Source organism: Phyllobates terribilis, unplaced genomic scaffold (genome assembly GCF_046119375.1).
Source record: "Phyllobates terribilis strain yellow unplaced genomic scaffold, ASM4611937v1 Scaffold_4__5_contigs__length_816908805, whole genome shotgun sequence".
NCBI classification, from domain to species: domain Eukaryota; kingdom Metazoa; phylum Chordata; class Amphibia; order Anura; family Dendrobatidae; genus Phyllobates; species Phyllobates terribilis.
In genome coordinates, this window is record NW_027362764.1 from 19,770,512 (window position 1) to 19,794,626 (window position 24,115).

A 24,115-nucleotide genomic window follows, 5' to 3' on the forward strand; every position below is an offset into this window, starting at 1 on the left:
TCCCCGATCTGATACGGTTGGTAAGGTTAATGCTGATAATGGGAATGTCAATGCTTTACCTGATGATGATGATGATGATGATGATGATGTTGTATTGGAAGGTGCAGGAGAACTCAGCCATGTCACTCTGCGGGGTGATGTTGCTGAGGATCCCCTAGCAGGAGCAAATGTCAGTGCCAAGGGTAATGGGGAGAGGCACGAGGACCATGAAGCAGGTGGTGCTGTGCCAGTGACCAGTGTCACAATAGAAGGTGACCTGGCTGATAGTCGCTGCCCCATACGTAGCACTGTGCCTGAGGTAATGGAGGATGATGGAGAAGTAGTTCTCATGGCCTCGCAGGCTAATGAGACGGTGTTATTCTCCGGGGAGACGGCCTATATAGCCACTGTTACCCGCAGTCAGAGTGCCCAGAACGCAAGTAACGTCCTGCCTTCTGGACCCTCCTCGGACAGAGGAATAACAGAATCAGGTATGGACCCAGAGCCGGTCCCAGAGTGTCCCAGTGAGGACGTGGCCTTAACCTCACTTCTGGCTTCCTCCAGCTCTGCACTCAGATGCTAGCCTGGAGACGTTAAGGAGCCTCGCTGAGAAGCCCACCTCCGAGTCTGATAGGGAGAGGGTATTCTGGGACCAAGGGAGGTTGTACCGGGAGACAGTTCCCTGTACACCCCAACAGGAGTGGCTGAGGGAAAGACAGCTGGTCGTCCCCTACCAATTTAGGGATGAGTTGTTGCGGATCGCCCATGAAATTCCACTCGCTGGACACTTGGGGGTCAGCAAAACCAAGGCCCGGCTGTCTCATCACTCTTATTGGCCCAAAATGAGGACAGATGTGGTGAACTACTGTCGCTCCTGTACCACGTGTCAAAGAGTGGGAAAGTCAGGGCCGGCCCCCAAAGCCCCCCTGATCTCTTTGCCAGTGATAGAGGAGCCTTTCCAGAGGATTGCTGTGGACATTGTGGGACCACTGGCCATACCCAGCAGCTCTGGAAAACGTTTCATCCTTACCGTGGTAGACTATGCTACCCGGTATCCGGAGGCAGTAGCCCTGTCCTCAATTAGGGCGGATAAGGTGGCGGACGCCCTCTTGGCCATCTTTTCGCGAGTAGGATTTCCCAGGGAGATGCTTACCGACCAGGGGACCCAGTTCATGTCACGCTTAATGGAGGCCCTATGTAAGAAAATGCAGGTGCAGCATTTGGTATCGAGCGCGTATCACCCACAGACCAATGGTTTGTGTGAGCGATTCAACGGTACCCTCAAACAGATGTTAAAAATGCTGGTTGAAACCCAGGGTCGCGACTGGGAGCGTTACCTCCCACACCTGCTATTTGCTTACAGAGAGGTTCCACAGGCCTCGACGGGGTTCTCCCCCTTTGAGCTCCTGTATGGCAGGCGTGTCCGAGGACCCCTTGGGTTGATAAGGGAATTCTGGGAAGAAGAGCTGAGCTCCCCAGCAGTGTCCATCGTGGAGTATGTCATGCGCTTCTGTGACAAGATGCAGACCTTGACGCAGTTGGTGCATGACAACATGGCGCAAGCCCAGGCTGACCAGAAGCATTGGTACGACCAGAACGCCCGAGAACGGACCTACCAAGTGGGTCAGAAGGTGTGGGTGCTGGTCCCCGTACCAAAGGACAAGCTTCAGGCGGCCTGGGAAGGCCCGTACGTCATTCACCAACAGCTCAACCCGGTCACCTACGTGATCACACTTGACCACGAGCGGGGTAGGCGGAAGGCGTTTCACGTTAATATGATGAAAGCTCATCAAGAACGTGGAACCTGCGTCCTACCGGTCTGCAACCTGCCCGAGGATGGGGAGGATGACCCCCTCTTGGACATGCTCGCCCAAGCGAAGGCCAGCGGGTCCCTAGAGGATGTAGAGATAAGCGCCTTGCTATCCGCAGACCAGAGGTCTCAGCTGCGAGCAGTGCTGAAACCCTTCCAAGCAGTGTACACCAACATGCCTGGCAGGACTGAGGCGGCGGTCCATGAAGTGGACACCGGGAATCATGCCCCACTCCGGCGGACAGCCTATCGAATCTCCGACGAGGTGCAGCATGTCATGCGCCAGGGGGTCGAGGAGATGCTGAAGTTGGGGGTGATTAAGCGGTCCAAAAGCACGTGGGCCTCCCCTGTAGTCCTGGTGCCAAAGAAGGACCGGACCACCCGGTTCTGTGTGGACTACCGGGGGCTCAACACTATCACCGCCTTTGACGCACAACCAATGCCACGCATTGAGGAGCTGCTGGAGCGGTTAGCCAGAGTGAGCTATCTCTCCATTATGGATCTGAGTCGGGGATATTGGCAGATTTCCTTGAGCCCCGGGGCCCAGGAGAAGTCCGCCTTTATCACCCCTTTCGGATTGTATGAATCCACGGTCATGCCTTTCGGCATGAAAAATGCCCCTTGCCACTTTCCAGCGAATGATCAACCACCTGCTCCAGGGACTGGAGAGGTACGCAGTGGCGTACCTGGATGACATTGCCATCTTCAGTCCCACCTGGGAGGATCACCTTGAGCATCTGCAGCAGGTGCTCTGGCGCATTCACCTGGCGGGCTTGACAATTAAGCCAGGAAAGTGCCAGATGGGCATGAACGAGGTCCACTACCTGGAGCACCGGGTAGGTGGGGGTACTCTGAAGCCAGAGCCTGGAAAGGTGGAGGCTATCGTGTCCTGGCCCACCCCCAGGACCAAGAAGCAGGTGCAGTCCTTCTTGGGCACCGCAGGGTACTATAGACGCTTTGCACAAAACTATAGTAGCCTTGCGAAGCCCTTGACAGATCTCACCAGGAGGAGCCTACCCCATTCAGTCAAATGGACAGATGAATGCGAGGTGGCCTTTCGGGCTTTGAAGACTGTCCTGAGCAGCTCTCCTATACTAAAGGCGGTCGACGGCACACGACCACTCTTAGTACAGACCGACGCCAGTGAATTTGGCCTCGGTGCTGTACTCAGCCAGGTCGACTCGGTAAACCAAGAACACCCCGTGTTGTACCTAAGCCGGAAACTGCTGCCGAGGGAAGTGGCCTATTCCACCATAGAGAAGGAGTGCCTGGCCATTGTATGGGCCCTCAACCGCTTACAGCCTTACTTGTACGGGTGCCCCTTCACTGTCATGACTGACCACAACCCCCTGAGTTGGCTGCACAATATGTCCGGTGCCAACGGAAGGTTGTTACGCTGGAGCCTCACCCTCCAGCAGTACGACTTTACCGTTCAACACCGCAAAGGCAGCGAGCATGGCAATGCCGATGGGTTGTCCCAGCGAGGGGAGCCTCCAGAGATACGCTTGGAGGAGTACCAGAAGGTCCTACCTCCATAGCGCAGTCTAAAAGGGGGAGGTGTCAGGCAAAATGTATTTTTGTCTGAGTTTTAAAAATGAGAGATGTCCTAAATTTCCACCCCCCTGTCCATTTGTAAGACATAGGACTCACTGTAGCTTCCCCCAACCCTCAGGAATTTTTATGACGCCATAAAACCTCAGCCCAGACCAAGTATACTGGTATTGTTAGAACCTTGCTGTTAGGTTTTTTTTCCTTTGCTGGTCACATGACCTTGTTGGCCTATTTAATCCTGCTCCGCCCTTCTGGCTTTGCTGGACTTCATTGTATATCTACTTTCTAGCTAGCCTGTGCTCTGTATCTAACTCTGTTAGTTTGCTTGGTCTACGGACCTCTATGTTCTATCTATTTTGTTTGTTCGTCTGTCTGCTACTATTTCTGTTAGGAGGTGTCCCATATTCTTCCCAGTCCTTAGTACTTGTAGGGATTCCCTCCTCACATCTATAGGTCTCCGTACAGACTAGATTAGGACTTTAGCAGGTCTGATCGCAGGATCAGGTTCCCTGTTACATCGTAGGGATTCAGCTGAGTCTTATAGTAGGGACAGATCTCCTCTCTTTCCTTAGCTTTGGTAGCAGAACATAACAGTAAGTCCAGCCTGCAAATTCTCTAAGGAAAGATTTTTTTTTTTTTTTTTTGTTCCATCATGGTGTCGGTTCAGGATTTGGCTAAACACCTGCAGGGACTCTCTCTGGAAGTGGCCGAGCTCCGTCAGCACGTGAGTAACTGTCCTGGAGCATATTTCTTGGAGCCTAAGGTATGTTTGCCGGATTTATTTTTTGGTGAACATCGAGAATTTTTTTCATTTAAAAATGCTTGCTTATTGTATTTTCGTTTGAGACCCAAGTCCTCTGGGGATGAATCCCAGCGCGTAGGGTTCATAATGTCACTTTTGCGCAAAGAGCCTCAGGAGTGGGCCTTTTCTTTGCAACCTAGTGATACATGCTTCAGATCAGTGGATAGTTTTTTTTCTGCTTTAGGACTATTATATGATGATCCTGACCGTGTGGCATCAGCTGAGACTGAGTTGAGACGTTTAAAACAAGGATCAGGTAATGTCGAAAAATATTATACTCATTTTCGTCGTTGGTCCACTCAAACAGGGTGGAACGATTCTGCTCTGAAAAGTCTATTTCTTGCTGGGCTCAGTGAAAGGGTTAAAGACCTGCTAATTGCTTATCCTACACCTGAGGATTTGCAACAGGCTATGCAATTAGCTATACGGGTGGATAGAAGACTGCGTGCTAGGGTTAATGAGAGCAAATCCTCTGCTATGTCAGTTTCTGGTTATGAGAATGTGTGTACTAACAGTGGTGAACCGATGGAGATTGGATCGGTGGCACCTCGCTCTCAAGAAAAAGACCGTCGTTTTTCAGAAGGCTTGTGTTTCTATTGCGGAAAATCTGGTCATTTGATTAAAGGCTGTGAGCTTCGTATGAAGAAAGAAAAAAAAATGGTCAGTCACGCCCGTATTGCCTGTTTAAATTCCAAGGGTATATTTTTAGCTGCTTCCACGATTGCTCAGAAAAAATTAATGGAATTTCGGGTGTTTGTTGATTGTGGGTCTACACTGAATGTAATTGATGGGGGATTCGTGGAAAAACTCAATTTAAAACCTGAACCTTTATCATCCCCCATTGCTGTGGTTTCTGTGGATGGCTCCCCTTTGAAGAATATTACTCTCAAGGTCAGTGAATTTCCTCTCACTATTAATGGTGTTCACCATGAGAAATTGGATTTGGTAGTGTTGAATAACTTGCCTTCTCCAGTAATATTGGGTTTGCCCTGGTTAAAATTTCACAATCCTGTACTGGATTGGTCTACCAGTGAAATTAAATCCTGGAGCCATAAATGTTATGACAAGTGTTGTAACGGGCGTATTGCAGCTTTGGATAGGGGAGAATTGCCTGTTCCTATTCAGGATTTTTGGAGAGTTTTTTCTGAGAAGGAATCGCAGGTTTTGCCTCCCCATAGAGACTATGATTGTTCTATTGAATTTGTCCCTGGAGCGACTCTTCCTAAAAGTCGTTTATTTAACCTTACTATTCCTGAGAGGAAGGCTTTGGAGGAATACATACAGACAAGCTTGGCCGCCGGTCACATTAGGCCCTCTAAGTCTCCTGTGGCGGTTGGATTTTTTTTTGTAAAAAAAAAGGACGGCGGTTTACGTCCTTGTCTGGATTTTCGTGAGATTAACAAAATTACGGTACGCAATCCTTACCCACTGCCATTGATTCCTGATCTGTTTAACCAGTTATTGGGGGCCAAGTGGTTCTCTAAAATTGACCTTAAGGGGGCATACAATCTGTTGCGTATGAAGGAGGGTGATGAATGGAAGACTGCTTTTAACACTCCTGTGGGTCATTTTGAGAATCTGGTTATGCCTTTTGGTCTTACTAATGCTCCTGCATTTTTTCAGAATCTGATTAATGACATCCTTAGACCTTTGATCGGTAAAAATTTGGTTGTGTATTTGGATGACATTTTGATTTATTCGCCAGATCTGGAGTCTCATTGGCGGAGCGTGCGTGAGGTATTACAGTTATTAATGGACAATTCGCTTTTTGCTAAGCTGGAGAAATGTGAGTTCGCTGTACAGAGAATTAGTTTTTTGGGCTACATTATCTCCAGCAAAGGTTTTGAGATGGATCCGGTTAAGGTTCAGGCTGTGCAGGAATGGCCTAGGCCTATTGGTTTGAAATCGATACAGAGGTTTTTGGGTTTTGCCAATTACTACAGAAAATTCATAAAAAAATTTTCTAGTATTGTCAAACCTCTGACTGATCTCACCAGGAAAGGTGCTGATGCGGTTCAGTGGTCTTCTGAGGCCATTGAAGCTTTTGTGTATCTCAAGGAGAGGTTCACCTCTGCTCCCATCCTTATGCAGCCTGATGTTACTAGGCCGTTTTTGGTTGAGGTTGATGCTTCCTCTGTGGGGGTTGGCGCAGTATTGTCTCAGGATAACGGGGATGGATTACATCCCTGTGCCTTTTTTTCAAAAAAATTTTCGGAGACTGAACTGAATTACGATATTGGTAATCGGGAATTATTGGCTATTAAACTCGCATTTGAACACTGGCGCCACTTCTTGGAAGGTGCGGAATTTCCCGTTCAGGTTCTTACGGATCATAAAAATCTGATATATCTTGATGCTGCCAAGCGCCTGAATGCCCGTCAGGCTAGGTGGGCACTGTTTTTCTCGCGGTTTAATTTCTCCGTTACTTACATCCCTGGTACTAAGAATGTTAAGGCGGATGCCTTGTCTCGCAGTTTTTCTCCCATAGTCGGTGCTGAGAAAGAGGAAAACATTTTACAAGAAGGTGTTGTGATAGCTGCTTTAGACTCCGTTTTGGAAGATGAGATTCTTAAAGCTCAGGAGAATGCCCCATCTAACACTCCTCATGGGAGGTTGTTTGTGCCTGGGACCTTTAGGAGAGATTTGTTTGTTGAGTGTCACGAATCTCGGTTGGCAGGTCATCCCGGAATCTCTGAGACCAAGAGACTGGTGGGTCGCAGTTTTTGGTGGCCTGGATGGCAGAAGGAAGTCATTAAGTGGGTGCGCCAATGTACTATATGTGCTAGATCTAAGTCCTCACATACTCCTGCTGCGGGGTTGCTTTGTCCTTTGGAGGTCCCCAGTGCTCCTTGGACACATTTGGCTATGGACTTTATAACTGACCTTCCCTCCTCTGAGGGTTTTACTGTCATCTGGGTGGTCGTGGACCGTTTTAGCAAGATGTGTCACTTGGTTCCCTTCGTCAAACTGCCCTGCGCTAAAACTCTCGCTAAGGCCTTTGTCAAGGAAATTGTCAGACTTCATGGCGTTCCTACTGACATTGTTTCTGATAGGGGTCCTCAGTTCGTGGCTCGTTTTTGGCGTGCCTTTTGTGACAGGTTGGGAATTCATTTGTCGTTTTCGTCCGGATATCATCCTGAATCTAATGGCCAGACAGAAAGGAAAAACCAGGATGTTGAGCAGTTCTTGCGTTGTTTTGTGGCAGACAATCAAGAGGGGTGGTCTGAGTTTCTGCCACTTGCCGAATTTGCTCTGAACAATCATACATCTTCTTCTGCTGGTTGTTCGCCTTTTTTTTGTTGTTCTGGGAGACATCCGTCGTTTGGGTCGTTCTCCAAGTTGGGATCTGCCGTGCCTGAGGAGGAGAATTTTTCCGGTGATTTGGAAAGAGTTTGGACGGATGTGCGTGGTAATCTTCAGGAGGCCAACAGAAAATCTAAAGACTACTTTGATAGGAAACGACAGGAGGTTTTGTTCGCTGTTGGTGACATGGTTTGGTTGTCCTCTAGGAATCTGCGGTTGAGGATTCCTTCTAAGAAATTGGGTCCCAAGTTTGTAGGGCCCTTTAAGGTGCTTCAGGTTGTCAACCAATCTGCTGTTAGGTTGGAGGTTCCTACCTCCTGGAGAATTAATCCGGTCTTTCATGTCTCTCTGTTAAAAAAAGCTGTTGTGTCGGATGGTGACGCCTCTGCCTCTGTTCCTCCGGTGGTGGAGGACGGGGAATATGAAATTTCTCGCATCCTTGACTCTAGACGGTATAGAGGTAGTTTGCAGTATCTTGTGGCCTGGAAAGGTTTTGGACCCGAGGATAACTCTTGGGTGAGGTCAGATGATGTTTCCGCGTCCAGACTTATCAGAGCGTTTCACAGGAGATTTCCTGATAAGCCTGGTCCTAGGGGATCCGGAGGATCCTCTTAGAAGGAGGGGTACTGTTAGAACCTTGCTGTTAGGTTTTTTTTCCTTTGCTGGTCACATGACCTTGTTGGCCTATTTAATCCTGCTCCGCCCTTCTGGCTTTGCTGGACTTCATTGTATATCTACTTTCTAGCTAGCCTGTGCTCTGTATCTAACTCTGTTAGTTTGCTTGGTCTACGGACCTCTATGTTCTATCTATTTTGTTTGTTCGTCTGTCTGCTACTATTTCTGTTAGGAGGTGTCCCATATTCTTCCCAGTCCTTAGTACTTGTAGGGATTCCCTCCTCACATCTATAGGTCTCCGTACAGACTAGATTAGGACTTTAGCAGGTCTGATCGCAGGATCAGGTTCCCTGTTACATCGTAGGGATTCAGCTGAGTCTTATAGTAGGGACAGATCTCCTCTCTTTCCTTAGCTTTGGTAGCAGAACATAACAGGTATACCCTGGATCTTTCCCTCCAAAAATCCTATTGTTTAAAAGTTCGTACAGTTAATGTAGAATTTAATAAGGCACATGACTGTCACAAACCCAGGGACCACATTTTTGGAATGCTCACCTTTTCCCGCTTACAATAGTATGTCTTGCGTAACCGAGAAACGACCGGGAACTGGGGTAACGGTTTCTTAGCTTCGGAGCATCATAGAGAGGTCATGTTTGATATCCATCTGCATGAAAATTAGTGACGGCCAACATGATGTCTCCATCTTGGATGTGGGACACCCCCACACCAAGATATGAAAGATGGAGGATTTTTATGTCTTATGCAGCTGGGTGGGTTCACAAAACAGAGCCCCTGTGTGAGGTAAGCGATATGGGTGTCTCCTGGTGTTTTGGCCCCGTACTAAAAACCAGAACGGCCATAAACCAGCAGATTCTTGCCAGGTGACGTCAGACGCATGCCCTACACGCTGCGTGGAAGAATCACATCTAATTTCCGGGGAGCCGTCCCCCCCACAAAATCTGAGACCATCACCACGTGGCACAGGTTTTGTTATTACTTATCCCTTTTATTTTAATAACTGTTTTATGCATATATGTAAATTGTCTCTTTTATAATATCTTGTATATATTTTGTAAACACTGCCCCCCTTTCGGGAGTAAATCATTATTATTTACCAGTTTCGTTCTTCTTGTCCTATGTCGAGCAAACACGTTCCTCACCCGCTAATTCACGTTACCTAACGGGTACCCGATCCACCTGTTAAGAGATCGGTGGTGGCAGTATACCAGTATTTATGTGATATTGTGGTTTGAGGGTGGCTGGACGGAGGTATATATACGTTCCTGGAAGAAACTGGTGGTATATATACGTCCTGTCACATCACGTGCCGCAATAGTCGACATAAATTAGAGCAGCTGCACCCGTGCTTATCCTCGGTCAATACCGTGTTTGACCAGCATGATAAGGGGGCGCCAGAGAGCTGCAAGGTCTGACCCAAAAGTGGGTGCTGTTTCGTGACAGGGGCTCATACTTTATATAGGGAGCTATGTTGGGGCTCACACTGTATATAAGAGGATATGTGAGGCTCATGCTGTATATAACAGGCTATGTGAGAGTGCATACTGTATATGAAAGGCTATGTGGGGGCTCATACTGTATACAGGGGGATATGTGAAGGCTCATACTATATACAGGGGGCAATATGGGGGCTCATATTGTATATAGGGAGGCTATGTGGGGCTCATATTTTATATAGGGGGTTATGGGGGGCTCATACTGTATATAGAGGAGCTATGTTGGTACCCATACTGCATACAGGGGGCTATTTGGGGACTCATTCTGTGTACAGGTGGCTATGTGGGGGATCATGCAGTATATAGGAGGCTATGTGGGGGTTCATGCTGCATTTAGGAGGCTACGAAAGGGATCATACTGTACACAGGAGGCTATGTAGGGTCTCATACTATATATATAGGAGGCTAATGGAGGACTCATACTGTATATAGGGAGCTATGTAGTCTATGTTCATATAGTCTATGTGGGGACTCGTACTGTATATAGGAGGCTATGTGGGGGCTCACATTGTATATAAGAGGATTTGTGGGGGCTCATAATGAATATAGGGGGCTATGTGGGGGCTCTTACAGTATATAGAGGGCTATGTGGGGGCTCTTACAGTATATAAAGGGCTATGTGGGGGCTCACACTGTATATAGGAGGATTTGTGTGGGCTTATAATGAATATAGGAGGCTATGTGGGGGCTCTTACAGTATATAGAGGGCTATGTGGGGGCTCATACTGTTTATAGGGTGCTATATCCGGGCTTATACTGCATATAGGGGGCTATGTGGGGGCTCATAATGTATATAGGGGCTATGTAGGGGCTCTTACAGTATATATAGGGCTATGCGGGGGCTCTTACAGTATATAGAGGACTATGTGCGGGCTCACACTGTATATAGGAGGATTTGTGGGGGCTCATAATGAATATAGGGGGCTATGTGGGGGCTTTTACAGTATATGGGAGCTCATACTGTTTATAGGGTGCTATATGAGGGCTTATACTGCATATAGGGGGCTATGTGGGGGCTCATAATGTATATAGGGGCTATGTGGGGGCTCTTACAGTTTATAGAGGGCTAGGTGGGAGCTCATACTGTTTATAGGGTGCTGTATGCGGGCTTATACTGCATATAGGAGGCTATGTGGGGGCTCATAATGAGTATAGGGGGCTATATGGGGGCTCTTACAGTATATAGAGGGCTATGTGGGAGCTCATACTGTTTATAGGGTGCTATATGCGGGCTTATACTGCATATAGGGGGCTATGTGGGGCCTCATAATGTATATAGGGGCTATGTAGGGGCTCTTACGGTATATAGGGGGCTATGTGGGGGCTCATAATGTATTTAGGGGCTATGTAGGGGCTCTTGCGGTATATAGGGGGCTGTGTGTGGGCTCATACAGTGGGGATGTAAGCATACTTAATTCTGCTCAACATTAAGTGATACAATTAATATTAATATAAAATAATTATAATTAATCTTAATATTGAGCAGAATTGATTTCAGCCTATTGGTTTGACCTCCACAACAATCCCAGTTCTCATGTGGCCCCTCGGGAAAATGAATTGCCCACCGGTGTGTTACAGAGTAATGTCTAGGCTGGATACATTGTAACACTCTCGGCTGTGATAGGTCAGGAGGACATTTCTGGCAGAAAGCAGAGATCTTGAACATAGTGAAATATTGGAAATCAGGGTCTACTAGAAAGCTGTGATTTACGTCTTCTGCTCTTCATTTTTCTCTGTGTCCGTCCACTCCTTTCCTTGTGCGATCCCCTCCACCTCATTGCCTCTGATCATAGTGACGCTCGGGCCGGATTCGTCTGGCTCATCCTCATTGGAGAAGCTATTAGACCTTAGACGATTCCCAATATCTGGACAACATATTACACCGCCCATAAGAGAGAAGTGCGGGGGAGGGGAGCGGGACAGCAAGACATCTTCTCACTCCAACCTGATCCAATCTGAAGATGTCACATTGTGCCGGAGCCTCAGCTCTCCCAGTGCAAGGCAGAGTCCAGCGACTGGTCAGATATCACAAGACAAGAGTCATGTCTTAGTTCCGCATCTACAGGTGCATCTCACAAAATTAGAATATCACCAAAACTTTAATTTATTTCAGTTCTTCAATACAAAAAGTGAAACTCCTATATTATATAGAATCATTACACACAGAGGGATCTATTATATAGAGTCATTACACACAGAGGGATCTATTATATAGAGACATTACACACAGAGGGATCTATTATATAGAATCATTACACACAGAGGGATCTATTATATAGAGTCATTACACACAGAGGGATCTATTATATAGAGTCATTACACACAGAGGGATCTATTATATAGAGTCATTACACACAGAGGGATCTATTATATAGAGTCATTACACACAGAGGGATCTATTATATAGAGTCATTACACACAGAGGGATCTATTATATAGAATCATTATACACAGAGGGATCTATTATATAGAGTCATTACACACAGAGGGATCTATTATATAGAGTCATTACACACAGAGGGATCTATTATATAGAATCATTACACACAGAGGGATCTATTATATAGAGTCATTACACACAGAGGGATCTATTATATAGAGTCATTACACACAGAGGGATCTATTATATAGAGTCATTACACACAGAGGGATCTATTATATAGAGTCATTACACACAGAGGGATCTATTATATAGAGTCATTACACGCAGAGGGATCTATTATATAGAGTCATTACACGCAGAGGGATCTATTATATAGAGTCATTACACACAGAGGGATCTATTATATAGAATTATTACACACAGAGGGATCTATTATATAGAGTCATTACACAGAGAGGGATCTATTATATAGAGTCATTACACACAGAGGGATCTATTATATAGAATCATTACACACAGAGGGGTCTATTATATAGAGTCATTACACACAGAGGGATCTATTATATAGAATCATTATACACAGAGGGATCTATTATATAGAGTCATTACACACAGAGGGATCTATTATATAGAGTCATTACACACAGAGGGATCTATTATATAGAGTCATTACACGCAGAGGGATCTATTATATAGAATCATTACACACAGAGGGATCTATTATATAGAGTCATTACACACAGAGGGATCTATTATATAGAATCATTACACACAGAGGGATCTATTATATAGAGTCATTACACACAGAGGGATCTACTATATAGAATCATTATACACAGAGGGATCTATTATATAGAGTCATTACACACAGAGGGATCTATTATATAGAGTCATTACACACAGAGGGATCTATTATATAGAATCATTACACACAGAGGGATCTATTATATAGAGTCATTACACACAGAAGGATCTATTATATAGAATCATTACACACAGAGGGATCTATTATAAAGAGTCATTACACACAGAGGGATCTATTATATAGAGTCATTGCACACAGAGGGGTCTATTATATAGAGTCATTACACACAGAGGGATCTATTACATAGAGTCATTACACACAGAGCGATCTATTATATAGAGTCATTACACGCAGAGGGATCTATTATATAGAGTCATTACACACAGAGGGATCTATTATATAGAATCATTATACACAGAGGGATCTATTATATAGAGTCATTACACACAGAGGGATCTATTATATAGAGTCATTACACACAGAGGGATCTATTATATAGAATCATTACACACAGAGGGATCTATTATATAGAGTCATTACACACAGAGGGATCTATTATATAGAATCATTACACACAGAGGGATCTATTATAAAGAGTCATTACACACAGAGGGATCTATTATATAGAGTCATTGCACACAGAGGGGTCTATTATATAGAGTCATTACACACAGAGGGATCTATTACATAGAGTCATTACACACAGAGCGATCTATTATATAGAGTCATTACACGCAGAGGGATCTATTATATACACTGTGTTCCAAATTATTATGCAAATAATAGTTTCTCAGATTTTCCCACATTCCCTATATGAATTGCAGTCATTGTAATTTTCCAGTCTAATAACTATTAGAGGACAATTGAAAGGTTTTTGTATAATCTGCCGATGATAACAGGAGATTTATAAAAAAATAAAACACTCAAACTGCAGTCAAAATGCATGTTCCAAATTATTATGCACAGCAGAGTTTTCAACCTTTTCATTTTAATAAAGAACAAAAAAATGGTCATTTGTGAAATTATAAGCATTAGCAGGTTATTACACACTGAAATCAAACAGTTTTCAACTCAAAACTTTATTCTAGGTGATGTTACATTTGCACATAGGACCGCTTGTTGGAAAGAAGCTTCTGAACTCTCTCGTCCATTGAATTTGTCAGGTTTTGGATGGTTTCTGCTTCAATTGTTTTGCATGAGGACAGAATACCCTCCCAGAGCTGTTGCTTAGATGTGAACTGCCTCCCGCCATCATAGACACTCCTTTTGATGATGCTCCAGAGGTTCTCAATGGGGTTGAGGTCAGGGGAGCATGGGGGTCACACCATAAGTTTGTCCCCTTTTATGCCCATATCAGCCAGAGATGCAGATGTGTTATGTGCAGCATGAGTCGGGGCATTATCATGCATGAAAATGATCTTGCTGCGGAATACACGGTTCTTCTTCTTGAACCATGGCAGGAAGTGCTGTTTGAGAAACTCAACATACATTATGGAGTTCTTCTTTACCCCTTCAGGGATCCTAAAAGGGCCGACAATCTCTCTCCCCATGGTTCCAGCCCAAAACATTACTCCACCTCCTCCTTGTTGGCGCTGTAGCCGTGTTTGCATGGGGTGTCCATCAACCAGCCATCCTCCACTCCATCCATCTGGACCATCGAGATCATTTCATGCATGATAATGCCCCGTCTCATGCTGCACATAACACATCTGCATCTCTGGCTGCTATGGGCATAAAAGGGGACAAACTTATGGTGTGACCCCCATGCTCCCCTGACCTCAACCCCATTGAGAACCTCTGGAGCATCATCAAAAGGAGTGTCTATGATGGCGGGAGGCAGTTCACATCTAAGCAACAGCTCTGGGAGGGTATTCTGTCCTCATGCAAAACAATTGAAGCAGAAACCATCCAAAACCTGACAAATTCAATGGACGAGAGAGTTCAGAAGCTTCTTTCCAACAAGCGGTCCTATGTGCAAATGTAACATCACCTAGAATAAAGTTTTGAGTTGAAAACTGTTTGATTTCAGTTTGTAATAACCTGCTAATGCTTATAATTTCACAAATGACCATTTTTTTGTTCTTTATTAAAATGAAAAGGTTGAAAACTCTGCTGTGCATAATAATTTGGAACATGCATTTTGAGTGCAGTTTGAGTGTTTTATTTTTTTATAAATCTCCTGTTATCATCGGCAGTTTATACAAAAACCTTTCAATTGTCCTCTAATAGTTATTAGACTGGAAAATTACAATGACTGCAATTCATATAGGGAATGTGGGAAAATCTGAGAAACTATTATTTGCATAATAATTTGGAACACAGTGTAGAGTCATTACACACAGAGGGATCTATTATATAGAGTCATTACACACAGAGGGATCTATTATATAGAGACATTACACACAGAGGGATCTATTATATAGAGTCATTACACACAGAGGGATCTATTATATAGAGTCATTACACACAGAGGGATCTATTATATAGAGTCATTACACACAGAGGGATCTATTATATAGAGTCATTACACACACAGGGATCTATTATATAGAGTCATTACACACAGAGGGATCTATTATATAGAGTCATTACACAGAGGGATCTATTATACAGAGTCATTACACACAGAGCGATCTATTATATAGAGTCATTACACGCAGAGGGATCTATTCTATAGAGTCATTACACGCAGAGCGATCTATTATATAGAGTCATTACACGCAGAGGGATTTATTCTATAGAGTCATTACACGCAGAGGGATTTATTCTATAGAGTCATTGCACGCAGAGGGATCTATTCTATAGAGTCATTACACGCAGAGGTATCTATTCTATAGAGTCATTACACGCAGAGGGATCTATTCTATAGAGTCATTACACGCAGAGGGATCTATTCTATAGAGTCATTACACGCAGAGGGATCTATTCTATAGAGTCATTACACACAGCGGGATCTATTCTATAGAGTCATTACACGCAGAGGGATCTATTCTATAGAGTCATTACACGCAGCGGGATCTATTCTATAGAGTCATTACACGCAGAGGGATCTATTCTATAGAGTCATTACACGCAGAGGGATCTATTCTATAGAGTCATTACACGCAGAGGGATCTATTCTATAGAGTCATTACACGCAGAGGGATCTATTCTATAGAGTCATTGCACGCAGAGGGATCTATTCTATAGAGTCATTACACGCAGAGGGATCTATTCTATAGAGTCATTACACGCAGAGGGATCTATTCTATAGAGTCATTACACGCAGAGGGATCTATTCTATAGAGTCATTACACGCAGAGGGATCTATTCTATAGAGTCATTACACACAGCGGGATCTATTCTATAGAGTCATTACACGCAGAGGGATCTATTCTATAGAGTCATTACACGCAGCGGGATCTATTCTATAGAGTCATTACACGCAGAGGGATCTATTCTATAGAGTCATTACACGCAGAGGGATCTATTCTATAGAGTCATTACACGCAGAGGGATCTATTCTATAGAGTCATTACACGCAGAGGGATCTATTCTATAGAGTCATTGCACGCAGAGGGATCTATTCTATAGAGTCATTACACGCAGAGGGATCTATTCTATAGAGTCATTACACGCAGCGGGATCTATTCTATAGAGTCATTACACGCAGAGGGATCTATTCTATAGAGTCATTACACGCAGAGGGATCTATTCTATAGAGTCATTACACGCAGAGGAATCTATTCAATAGAGTCATTACACGCAGAGGGATCTATTCTATAGAGTCATTACACACAGAGGGATCTATTCTATAGAGTCATTACACGCAGAGGGATCTATTCTATAGAGTTATTACACGCAGAGGGATCTATTATATAGAGTCATTACACGCACAGCGATCTATTATGTAGAGTCATTACACACAGAGGGATCTATTATATAGAGTCTTTACACACAGAGGGATCTATTATATAGAGTCATTACACACAGAGGGATCTATTTCACGTGTTTATTTCTGTTAATGTTGATGATTATGGCTTACAGCCAATGAAAACACAAAAGTGATTATCTCAGTAAATTAGAATACTTTATAACAACAGCTTGAAAAATGTTTTTAAAATCCGAAATGTCTGTTCAGTATGACGCACCCCTGGGCCTGTGTCGCACAGCGTTGCGCATGCAGGAGCTTACCCGGAGCCGGATCTGTTGAGGGTTGTAGTCTCGTGGCGGTGACCCGGTCCGTGCCCAGGGAGTCAGACTAAGTGGCGTTGTATTAGCGGTAGATGTTGGACAACTACGCCACCCGTTGAATGCAGCAAAGGAGCTGCCGCTGCAGGGCAGACCGCTGAGGCCGGTGGTAGGATTGTGCAGCGTGATAGTATCACCCCCAACGGGAGGGGTATGGCCTCAGGGCAGCCGACGTGGATGATGGGGGTAGCAGGAATCACTCAGAGACGATGCGGCGTAGTTCAGGGTCTTTCCTGGTGATAAAGATAGACCCTCCCGGAGTACTGGCTAGCGATCGGGGCCTGGTCAGTCCTTGAGCAGATGGGATCTCCCCTGGCCAGGCGGAGTTGTAGGCCTCCCAAACTGACTGTACTCTTCCTGCTACCTTGCTAGAGGCGGGTATAAGTAGCCCACGTCCCTGAGTGTACCGTGTGGTGCTCACCCGTATGGCCGGTGACTCGGGGCCTTCTAGTGGCGTCCGCTCCACGACGGCGGTGCTGGTCCCACGCGTGTGACCGTGCCTTCGGGTTTCTTGGCCATAGGACCTGAAATCCCCTGCCGGTCGGTTTCTGCTGCTGGGTAAGGATTAGTCCCCACAGCCTCGGACTCCGGGTCCGGTGATAGCTTCTCAGTCAGGGCGAGCTCTGCAGCTGCCAGCCCCTGACTCCTTATAGCACTGCTCCCACAGAGCTCCTGATGTTCTTTTCCTATATCTGCTTCTCTTCTCTGTCTCTACTTCTTCTCTACACACTAACCCTGCCTCAGCCCTAGGTTTATATAGGGGAAGTCCTTCCCCTCCCAGGACTGGGCAGGAGGTGTGGCATGCATAGGATCCCTGACCAAGAGACCTCCCACCTGCTCTCAGACATAACATTGCTGTTACTGTGGAAACCAGACCCCTGGGGTGCCACATTCCCCCCTAGTGAAATTTAGTACTCCGGGACTAAACATATTTTTAGAAAAACATAACAAGGTATAAACAATAATAATACAATAAGAAAAACACATAAAGATGGTTACGGCGTGTCCGCAACCGGGTGCAGTTTTGAAGAAAAGCAAGGTGTCCATTTCACCAAAACAGGGAGACGTAACCAGGTAGGGGTCTGTCCTGCCCCGAGTCCTTAACAGTCTTTAGTCCATTCCTAGGTTACGCTCCAACCAATTGTACAAGGATTCCCGGTAAATCCACCAAGGACTCCTAAAAATAACTAGAAACACATAATTATTTACAAGTAACAGACAGGTGACCACAAATAAAACAATTTAAACACTTCAAATCCTCCAACGTGCGGGTAACTGGCCTCTAGTGGCCCTAATGGACCTACGGAGCTGACTGTCTGGCCCTGAACTACAGGGTGTAGGAGCTGTCAAGGGTAAACTGGGCAGCTGTCTACGGGCTCTTTGGCTCACTAGGGGTACGGCAGGCTCACTATGAGCAGAGGGTTGATCCTCCTGTTCTGCTTGTGTGGAGTCTGCTGCTTCCTGGACCGGCTGCTCTTCCAGCTCCACCTGTTGCTCCGTAGGCACTTGGGATGCTGGTTGGAGGAACGTGAGGACGGGTACCACAACTGCACCATTGACTTGAGTCCAGGACCAAGGGAAGTCTCCGAGCACAGTACTAACCATATCTTCCCTTTCCTCTACGGGTCGAGGGTCTTCTTGCTCTCCTTCTGGGTTCCGTAGCTGTTCGGGACACTTCTTCAGGTGATCCCGGGATACAATGGCTGTGGTTTCCCCTCCGTCTTTACTGATGGTACAGACCTTTGGGTTGTCGTGGCTTGAGGGCAGTACGGTGTACGGGTCCTTCTCCCACTGGTCGTCCAACTTGTGGAGCCGTCTCTTCCTCTTCAAGACCTGCTCTCCGGGTACCAGGGGAACAGCGGGAGCATACTGGTTGTAAGTTTTCTCTTGTCTTTCCCTAGCGAGACAGAGACTTCGCTCCACGCTCTCCTGTACTTTCCGGTACTGCTGCTGCCTCTCTGTGTCCCAGTCTGCTTCCGGTGAAGTGTCCTCGGGTGTCAGGACTCCCATCTCCAGGTCAACAGGTAGCTTACCAGGCCTTGCCCTTATTAGGTAAGCCGGGGTACAGTTGGTGGAACCTACAGGGATGTAGTTGTATAGGTCCACCAGGTCGGGCAGCTTCTCAGGCCACAGACTGCGTTCTTCCAGGGGCAACGTTTTCAGAAGATCCATTACCACCTGGTTCATTTTCTCACAAAGTCCATTAGTTTGCGGATGATAGGGTGTCGTCCTTATCTTCCGGCAGCCATACAGATTGCAGAATTCCTGGAAGACCTCCGCTTCAAAGGCAGGTCCCTGGTCCGTCAGCACTTGGTCCGGGTACCCGTGTGGACGGCAGAAGTGCTGCTGGAAGGCTCTAGCTGCTGTTTGAGCTGTTAAGTCCTTAACGGGGACGACAACCAAGAACCGGGAGTAATGATCCACAATGGTTAACGCGTAGACGTAGCCACTTCTGCTTGGGGTCAGTTTTACATGATCCAAGGCTACCAGTTCCAACGGCTGCTTGGTGACGATGGACTGAAGGGGGGTCTTCTGGCTGGCACGGTCCTTCCTTCTTAGGTTGCACGGGCCACAGTCTCTGCACCACCTCTCGATGGTTCCCCTCATGCCTACCCAGTGGAACCGCCCGCGCAGCAGGAACTCCAGCTTCTTCCATCCGAAGTGTCGTGGTATGCCTCCATCACCATGGCTGCGTCTCTTCGTGGCACCACTACTTGCCAGATTAGTTCATGCGTCCGGGAGTTAACCATTCTGCGGCACAACTTCCCCTTGTAAAGGAACAGTCGACTCTTCTCAGCCCACAGTTGTTTGGCTTCCTCCGGAGCGTCTGGGTCAAGGCGAGCCTCTGGCCGAGTCAGCATCTCCTTCACCAGTCGGACGGCAGGGTCACTGTCTTGCGTTTCCTCCCAGTTGTAGTGAGGCAAGGGGTTAAATGTAGCGGCTTGCTTACTCCTTACCCGATGGGAATACTGGATAGTCCCATGACGGTGGAACGCGGGGAGTTCGACTTCTTCCAGTCCCTCTGGATCTTCTCCTACGTCCGGTAGGTTTGGCATCCTGGACAGGGCGTCCGCGTTGGTATTGGAGCGTCCTGCCCGGTATTTGATTGTGAACTCGTAGTTGGACAGATGGGCCATCCATCTCTGCTCTAGGGCACCGAGTCTTGCCGTGTCCAGGTGTGTCAACGGGTTGTTATCCGTGTACACGGTGAACCGGGAAGAAGCGAGGTAGTGCTTAAAGCGTTCGGTGACTGCCCACACCACTGCCAGGAACTCTAGCTTAAATGAGCTGTAATTCTCAGGGTTTCTTTCGGTGGGTCGCAGTTTTCGACTGGCGTAAGCGATTACTCGTTCTTTCCCCTGCTGGATCTGGGACAGTACGGCTCCTAGCCCGATGTTACTTGCGTCGGTGTAGAGGATAAAGGGCTGGCTGTAATCAGGGTACGCCAGGATTTCATCCCCCGTGAGGGCCATCTTCAGCTGGCGGAAGGACTCTTCTTCTAACTTCTCCCATTTGAAGGGCGGCTTCTGGTTCTTGGCCTTCCGGGACTGGCCTATCAGGAGGTCCTGCATAGGAGCTGCCTTTTTGGTGAAACCAGGGATGAATCTGCGGTAATAGCCTACCAACCCGAGGAACTGCCGCACTTCCTTTACACTGGAGGGACTTGGCCATTCCTTAATTGCGGTGATCTTATCAGGGTCGGGAGCCACTCCGTCAGCGCTCACCACGTGTCCCAGGTACTGCACCTTTGGTTTTAGGAGGTGACACTTGGAGGGTTTTACCTTTAGGCCGTAGTTTGCCAGAGCTTCGAACACTTCCGCCAGGTGTTTCAGGTGGTCCTCATAAGTCTTGGAATATACGATGATATCGTCCAGGTACAACAGGACCGTCTCAAAGTTTTTGTGGCCCAGACAGCACTCCATTAATCGTTGAAAGGTTCCTGGTGCGTTACAGAGTCCGAACGGCATGCAGGTAAACTCGCTAAGTCCCATCGGGGTGGTGAATGCGGTCTTCTCCCGGTCCGCCTCTGCTACAGGAACCTGCCAGTACCCGCTAGTGAGATCCAAGGTAGAGAAGAAGTTAGCAGATCTTAAAGCAGCCAAAGACTCCTCTATCCTTGGTAAGGGGTACGCATCCTTGTGTGTGATACGGTTGATTTTCCGGTAATCTACACACATCCTCATGGTGTTGTCTTTCTTTTTGACTAAGACTAGTGGAGCTGCCCAGGGGCTACAGCTATCCCTGATCACCCCAGCCTCCTTCATGTCCCTAAGCATCCCCTTGGCGTGTTGGTAGTGTGCAGGGGGTACGGGTCGATACCTCTCTTTTATGGGAAGATGGTCTCCCGTGGGGATGTGTTGTTCTACCCCCTTGACTCGCCCGAAGTCTAACGGGTGTTTACTAAACACTCTCTCGTACTCTTGAACCACCCGATAGACTCCCTGTCTCTGGTGTGAGGGAGTGGAGTCAGTACCCAAATGTAGTTGCTGACACCAGTCCTCCATTGTTTCCTTAGAGCCGTTACTTTCCTCCGGGGAAGATGGAGGCAAGGGTTCTACGGACTGTATGGAATTTTGATTGATGGTATACAATTTGGCTAGCGTGGCATACCGGGGCAGGTACACTTCCCTCTTCCCTATATTTATTATGCGAACGGGCACCCTCCCATGGCGTACATTGACCACCCCCCGTGCTGTCAAAATGGTGGGCCTACTGTCTGAGTAAACTGGTTCTACCATTGCCTGGTAATCTCTACCTCTCAGACCAATAGCTGCCCGGCACCAAATCATCATTTCACTTTTTGGGGGCATGGCAATAGGGAAAGGGTCACACATTCTTACGCTACCAATCTCACCACCGGAGAGTTCTATCTGTTGCCGTCGCATCAGTGCCCGGATCTCTTTCTGGAGCACTCGCTGCTGGCCGGAGCTGGCGTTCTTGGCAACCTGCTGTAAAAGGAAAATCACCTCTGCAAGACAATTTTCAATTACATTAGTTCCTAGAGTTATCTTTGGGTGACTCTCGTGCTTGTCAATGTCTACAATGATCAGTCCCTGTGCCGCCAGTTCAACTCTACCGATTTTAATGGTCACCTCTTTAAATCCAATCTGTGGCACGGGCTGACCATTGCTGGCGATGATACTCAAATCGTCGTCAGGGTAGCGGGTGATATCCGAGTCATTCCAGTACTGCTTGAAGAGCACGTACGGGATAGTGGTAACCTGTGACCCGGTATCCAGTAGGGCACTCATAGGGATGCCATCCAGTACCACAGGCAAGACTGGACGTCCTCCCACATATTTGTCGCGCCAGTTCGATGGGCCTGATGATCTTTTTCCTGGGGTTTGGCCCTCTACCCCAGGTTGTGCCAGTTTAAAGGACAGTACCTTGCCATATGTCCGGGTTGATTGCAGCGGCGGCAGAAGGGTTGTCCGTCCTCGTTGTATCGGTCGCTGGGTCTTCCTCTGGCCGGTGGGGTCCTCCTTGGTCGACGCCACGGGATGTCCTCCGGTCCGGATGCCAGCTGGATCTTCCCTGGAGTGGAAACCTGTAAAGACTGCACAGTTCGGGTTAGCGCGGCAACGCTTTTAGCTAGCTCTTGGACCTGATGGTGCAGGTCTGGAGCCGGGTCATTGTTCAAAGCCTGCGCATCAGCTCCCACAGGTGCTGCCGACAAGGGCGCCGCCTCCTGGTGGTAAGAGGTGTGTCTGTGGGTCACAACGCCACCTGGTGCCGGTTCTCGGAGCACCCGGATGGCTCTGTCCTTGAACTGTGCAAATCCCAGATGAGGGTCCTGTAAGGCCATTGCCCGCAACTGGGTTCGGTGGGGATTGCAATATAAACCCTCTATAAATTGTTCAGTCAACAGCCTGTCCTCGTCTCCCACGCCATCAGGGTCGGTCTGCTTAATGGCTCTCAGGGCCTCTTGTAGGTTCAGGGCATAGTCCCTTATACTCTCGTGTGCTCGCTGCTTGCACCCGTAGAATATAAGCTTGATCTCGGCTGAGGTGCGGGTATCAAAGGTGTCCCTCAGCTGGGTTAGTATCCCTGCAACAGTCCTCCCCCCCTAGTGGACCGTGGCCTACCTTGCGATGATCCTCTTCCGTAGGCCGCGGCTCCGCAGTGGATCGTCAGGGTTGAGGACCTTCCGTCGCGCTCCTGTGACGTCGGCGTCTGCTGGGCTCCTTCCAGGACCTTACGCAACGTCCGGACGTGAGGCGGGGCTTCAGTTCTCGCGCGCTTTCGGAGTCCACACCCCTCTTCTTCCCGCGCGGCGTCTTCAAGATGGCGTCCAACAGCGGAAAAACTCCACGGATGGCGGGAAGAAGGCAGAAGATGGCGCCGGATGGCGGGAAAACTTTGCGGATGGCGGGAAGAAGGTAGAAGATGGCGCCGGATGGCGGGAAACCTCCACGGATGGCGGGAATCTTCACCACTGGTAAGTTTGAACAGTCTTTTTCAGGCACGCAGTACCCGGTGGTTGCGGGCACGAGATCCTGCCGACTACGCCAAAAGTTGACGCACCCCTGGGCCTGTGTCGCACAGCGTTGCGCATGCAGGAGCTTACCCGGAGCCGGATCTGTTGAGGGTTGTAGTCTCGTGGCGGTGACCCGGTCCGTGCCCAGGGAGTCAGACTAAGTGGCGTTGTATTAGCGGTAGATGTTGGACGACTACGCCACCCGTTGAATGCAGCAAAGGAGCTGCCGCTGCAGGGCAGACCGCTGAGGCCGGTGGTAGGATTGTGCAGCGTGATAGTATCACCCCCAACGGGAGGGGTATGGCCTCAGGGCAGCCGACGTGGATGATGGGGGTAGCAGGAATCACTCAGAGACGATGCGGCGTAGTTCAGGGTCTTTACTGGTGATAAAGATAGACCCTCCCGGAGTACTGGCTAGCGATCGGGGCCTGGTCTGTCCTTGAGCAGATGGGATCTCCCCTGGCCAGGCGGAGTTGTAGGCCTCCCAAACTGACTGTACTCTTCTGGCTACCTTGCTAGAGGCGGGTATAAGTAGCCCACGTCCCTGAGTGTACCGTGTGGTGCTCACCCGTATGGCCGGTGACTCGGGGCCTTCTAGTGGCATCCGCTCCACGACGGCGGTGCTGGTCCCACGCGTGTGACCGT